At 47.0% G+C, this 6,000-nt stretch overlaps 1 protein-coding gene across 1 annotated transcript in view; it reads right to left on the reverse strand.

The window, feature by feature from the left end:
- ABHD2 (abhydrolase domain containing 2, acylglycerol lipase) overlaps positions 1–5,643 on the reverse strand; it is a 112,895-nt gene extending 107,252 nt beyond the window's left edge. The window contains exon 1 of the mRNA XM_055277270.2: positions 5,297–5,643. The gene's annotated coding sequence lies outside the window, so the exon portion shown is untranslated. The remainder of the gene's footprint in view (positions 1–5,296) is intronic.
- Positions 5,644–6,000: the final 357 nt, after the last annotated feature.

The following is a 6,000-nucleotide window of genomic DNA, read 5'->3' on the forward strand; positions in this document are numbered from 1 at the left end:
CTATAAGACCATGTTTAAATCAGTGTGGTTATTTTAAACACAAGCCTAGCCATAGAAAGTTCAAATATGAAGAACCTTGAAAACTTTCTTCTTAGAGTCAGCATCAGTGGAAGCCTTTGCTAGCGAGGCCAGGTCAGGCTCAGACCTTGGAAGTCTAAAGCGGTTTGGAGATCTTGGGACAGCAACAAAATGATGTGTGGGCTTGGGGAAGACGCTTTACAGAGGAGCACGTGTGAGAGCTGGTTTTTCCTGGGGTGAGAGAAAAGAAGGGGTGAGACACTTAAAGCTACCCAAACGGAAAGTGCTGTGACAAAGGGCAGGCTTCCTCTTGGATGCCCAAAGGCAGGACAAGTGGAGTGATGCTGTGGTGTAGGAGACGGGATGAGATGCAACAGAGATGCTGGAAATGAGGCCAGGCACGGTGGCTCACGTCTGTAATCCCAGCACTTTGGGAGGCTGAGGCAAGAGGATCACCTGAGGTCAGGAGTTGGAGACCAGCATAGTGAAACCCTGTCTCTACTAAAAATACAAAATTAGCTGGGTGTGGTGGCGTGTGCCTGTAATCCCAGCTACCTGAGAGGCTGAGGCAGGAAAATTGTTTGAATCCGCGAAGCAGAGGTTGCAGTGAGCTGTGATCACGCCACTGCACTCCATCTAGCCTGGGCGACAACAGCGAGACTCTGTCTCAAAAAAAAAATGAAAAAAGATGCTGGAAATGTGACTTGGGGAGGCCAGGAAGCTTCTCTGGAGAACAGAGAGCAAACAGCAAACTTCCCCTGGAAATGCTAGCACATTCTGCACAGACGGCAAGGCGAAGGGCCCAAGGACCAACACGTTCCTCACTCGTCAGTGCCCCAGCTCTGCCTTCACAGCTGACCTTTAGAAGCTCCCCTGCACCTCCCCCAGCCTCTCACAGAAAAGAAAAATATTTGCCTCCAAATATCCACAAGATCTTTAAGATCTCCAGTAAAGCTGCTGCCTAAATAAGATTGTTTTTTAGCATCCTTAGAAACAGAAAACAGATATCTAAAATAGACGGCCTTCATAAAAAATGACGTGGAAGCTCTTTTCACACTGCCAAGAAATATTAAGTGAAAAAGGCAAGGTTCCAAATAGCATGTATACAGTGCGCTACCATTTCTGCAAAAAGGGGTGGTGTACAGAATATGTTTAATGAATTTGCTTACAGATGTAAAAAATCCCTCGGAAGTTCAGAGACCACTTCTGGAGGATGAAGAAATCGCTAATGCTGGTTGCCTCTGAGGATCAGGGGTCAGGGGTACACAGAGATGTATTTACTAGTTAACCTTTTGTGCCTTTAAAAAATTTTCTTTCATCATGTGAATGTATTGCCTATTTTTAAAAACTAAAATTTGAATTCAAAAATTTTTAAATTTCTATTAAAAACAATTTTAAAACAAAATAGTTTTTAAGCAACAAACCAATTTGTTAATCTTGTCAACTGCGTTCCTGGCACACACCAGATGCTCAATTTGTTGAACTTAATGAACCTCCACTTAAAGACAACAAAAGAAAATCAGAAACCAGACAAATCCAAGGGTACCAATGTTCCACTTCTCTAAAAAGCTTTTCACCTGTCTGCTATTTATTGTAAAAGATCAGACAATGGGTCAGTGTGTAACAAGCCCCTCTCCCAACTGGCCCCAGTCCACAAGCTTCAGGGGTAACGGTGGAGCTTATCATCTATCCACATCTACCATTTTACAAACAGAAAATATTCAATCCAAAAATATGATGCCCTGGACAAGACAACAAAAAATAAATCTGCAGATATGAAAATCCCGAACGGAGATAATGTAGCACCTGTATGGTATCAACAAAGAAACAGCAGCACAGGGCTTAAAAATGTCCTAATCATGCACTGGCCAAAAAGGCTGAACCATGGAAAGCTGCTATAAAATCTTGACACCAGACACATTTAAGAGGCACCCTGAACTTCTCAATGCTCTGTTCCTGGGGATAGCTTAGCCCAAGATGAAACAGAAAGGCTTAAGCACCTCATGCCACACATTATCTATACTCTGAAACTGGTCATGGAGTACTCAAAACTCACAATGCAATAAAAATGAGAACACTGTAAGCTGCAGGTCATGGTAGAAATTCTGCCACACAAAATTCAATTATATTGGAAATGTCTCTCTCCCAGGGCTTTTAAAAGAGCCAGATTTTAGGCAAAAAAAATAAGACAGACTCTACCCCTGTCTCCCATAAGACCAAAGAAATTATTTCCTGCTCGGGGCAGGAGCTCTGAACAAGGGCAGTGAGAACCACTATAGAGGTTATGGGTCCTGCCAGAGATTACCAGGAAAAGGTGTAAATGCTCAAAGCAACGAGTAACAGCAAATGAGAAGCCCTTCCACCAAAATGTTGAGAAAAGAGAGTGAGAAAGAGAGAAAGGGGCCCATATTAATACACAAGCAAAGAAATGAAAACTATTATTCTAAAATGGCTGATCTCTAGAACAGCTTAAACAAAAATCTAAATTCAGAATCAACTCAAGAAAAATAAAGCATAAGAAGGTGCCATTTAATGAGGTGATAATCTCTGGTTCAATCTAGAAAACAAGTAAAAACAGAAGAGAAAATCAAAGGTGACTGGATTCCTGCAAAAAATGAAAGTGGCAGGCATCTTTTCATCAAAAAGGAATTGGCTGGCACAGTGAGAGTGGCTATTTGTCAGACCCGTGAAGGCGATAAAGGAAATGAAGGTGAGAGTAAAAAGGGGAAAAAAGTGAACGACCCTGACTAAAATGAAAGGAAAAAGACCATTCCATTGTACTTGCCATCTGGTTTATTTCAAGCTTTGGAAAAGAACAGGAAAAACGCAGATAAACCAGTGAACCAGCTAGATTGCCAGCACAGATCAGTCACACACTTTTGCTTCTGCCAGGCCAGGCAGGCGCTGCTGGTGCTCCCCCTACTCGAATGACTAAGTAACTTCCTTAAATGCAGTTGACACACGATCCCTGAACTTCCGAAAAGCACTTAATACGGTGGCTCATAAAATCTTAATCTAAAAATGTTCATCCATTTAGAATCAAGCTGCATCACACTCATCGCTTGGGAGGAGGGCTGAAGAGAGGGAATACATATTTGGAAGGACACCATGGACACTGGTATCATCCAGGACTTTACCATTTCGAGGGATTCCCACCCCTCACTGCCTGCTTTTAAAGATAATTTTAAAAGGTTCAGAGCCTAAGAAGAATGTAACTGCAAGGGGGAACTAACATAGAAACTAAATTACCTGAATCAGAAAAATAAGTAAGATATAAAATGCAATGTGACTTGGAAACCCCTTGCATTTGTCTGTGTTAAAATGAAATCTGGAATATGTTTAATGAATTGGGGGGTGGGGGGAAGGGGAATGGGGGAAAAATTAGCTCTTGATAGAGTATTGGGTGGTGGATATGAAGAAAAATGTATAAAAAGGCAACAGAATATCATATCTGGCAAATCTATCGTGCTTACCCTGTGCCAGGTACTGTTCTAAATGCTTCAGATGTAGTAACTCCATGCACTTCTCAAAATAACCTTCTAACATAAGTATCATTATTATTTCTGTTATAGAGGTGAGGAAACAGAGGCACAGAGAGGTTAAGTAGCTTGCCCAAGGTTGCACAGCTAGTAAGAGGCAGGGCTGGGATTCAAATCCAGGCACTCAGGCACCAAAATCTGTCCTCCTAACCTCTCTGGACTCCCCTAGAACTTAAAACACTGAGAATGGGCAAACTAAGCTTGGAGTGAAATAAGTCATGCACTGGCTAGATCTAAAGTCAAGAGATCAACCCTTAGTCATGGGCCTGTGATGACCAACCAGCCCTGTGACCACCCCAGGCCTCAGTTTCCTCACCTGTGCATTGAGGAGACTGAATTAGAGTCTACCTAATTAGACTTAGATAGAGATGAGCTCTATCTAAGGTGACTTCAGCTGTAAAATGTCACAGTCCGTGCTGACTACCAGCTGTATATGGACTGCTTTCTGACTAGATATTCAAAGATTAATTCATCCTAAAACACACAGCAAGTTGTGTTAAGATTCTTTCTCTGCCTCCTGACCTTTAGAAGATTATTATGTTCTCTCTATTCAGGCAAATGACAGAGGGTGGTGAAGGATTTCTCTTTTGGACTCTGCTTAATGTGGCTGTAAGGAAATGGCCTTCGAAAAGCTCTGGGCACAGATCTTGTTGACTCTGCCAAACCTGCAGTCTCTCCAGGTCCCTCTGTGGAGCCTGTTCTTGGAACATGCCTTTGGATTTGGTTACTGGAATACAGGTGAAACTGACAAACTGGAAGTCGAGCAACGAAAAAAGAGGGATTGGGAAGATTAAGAGCGCGGTCTATGGTAGTTCAAATTAAGGAGTTTCATAGTGGCTAAATAAACCTCTATTTTTTTGTATAATCCAGACTCTTTGCTAACACCCACTCTTGAGAGCTGAAACCTCAAAATTCATTATGGGTGAATTCAACAGCCACTTGGAACCTAATGGACCCCCAGAAGTACTCTTCTCAAGCTAGGCATTAAAGGCCACTTAAGAGTGCATTTGTGAGTAGAGAAGGCCCTTACAGACGGGTCATGCAGTCCTCTTGGGAGTCCTAAGCATCCCACACAGGTGGCTGTCATCAGGCCACTGTTTGGACATTGCCAAGGTCGAGGCGCTAGCTGCCCGGCCTGGCAGGCAGCCTCCTGCGCTGCTGGACAGCTCTAGCTGTGGGAAAAGCTCACGAAGCACCTAGAACAGTGCCGGTCGCGGGGCCGAACTCGTTAAATGTGCTTCCAAGTGGGTCAAAAGCTGCCTCCCTAGAACTTAAACCCACTGGTCCTGGGTGCGCCCCTGGAGCCCCGAAACACAGAGGCCTCTCGGGTATCTCGGGCTGTAATCAGGCCCCTCGGCCCTCTCCTTCCAGGTGCGGATCCCGGACCTTCTTCCCCAAGCCTAAACCGGCAGACCCCTCCCCAGGCCCCTGAAGACCCAGGAGTGAGCACCAATGGGGAAAGGCCGCGGTCGGGGTTGTCCTCAACCTCGGTTCCTCGGGCAGGAGGAGACAAAGGGCCTCAGGAAGGCGTATTCCCCGCCGCGATCTGGGCTGTCCCCACCACTGGGCAAGCCAGCCCCTGGGACCCCCACGGCGCCAGATGACAGGCCTCCGAGGATCCCCTCAGGCTGCGGCGTGATGGGCCGAGCTACGCCGGGGACCTCGGGGCTCGGAGATTCGGTTCGACGGGCCCGGGGTGCGATCCCCGCTCCGCGGAGCTCGCTCGGCCGTGGCTTTACCTGCGTGTGATTGACTACAGGTGCTCAGCTCGCCCCCAGTCTGGTTCCTGCAGCTCCCCGGCTGCCAGCGGCGCTCATGGATACACAGCCGGAACCCCTGGCCAGTGCAGCTCCCGCCGCTACCGGCCCCGCCCAAGTAACTGCCGCCACGCCCCTGACGACCGCTTCTGCCACGCCCCTAACCACGGAAACCGCTTGTTCATTGGGCAGTTCAGCCGCTTCTCCACTTGCCCCGCGCGCTCATTGCGTCTAGGAGGGAATCCATTGATCAGCGAAGCTGTTCCTCAGAGTGGAGGCGGGATTCTTAGGAGAGAGCTCCTCAGCAATTGGTTACATTTGACGGCCTTAGTCCAGGGACCCAGACGCTACTGGATAAGGCCAGCCCAGAGTGGGCGGGGAAAGGGGAGGAGGGCTAGAAGATAGGTCGTGTTTGATGTCGATGGGGGCGGGGTGAAGAGAGGGGTAATTGTGACCGCAAACTGCTTTAGAGGGCTGGGTAAGGTCAGCTGTCGACTGGGCTCAGAGTAATGAGGTCGGCTGGTAGCTCAGCTGCGGGGCTCTGATGGGTCCAGGCCGACTGACTGACTCACGTGTACTCAAATTTCGCAGGGGGTGAAATTTGAGGTCATATCCCGGGAGAGAGGAAGAAGGGTCGTGAGTCACCGAACCCGAAGGAAAGGAAAAGATGTGGAGGCAGCGGTCTA

This window comes from Symphalangus syndactylus, chromosome 5, assembly GCF_028878055.3.
Source record: "Symphalangus syndactylus isolate Jambi chromosome 5, NHGRI_mSymSyn1-v2.1_pri, whole genome shotgun sequence".
Lineage (NCBI taxonomy): Eukaryota > Metazoa > Chordata > Mammalia > Primates > Hylobatidae > Symphalangus > Symphalangus syndactylus.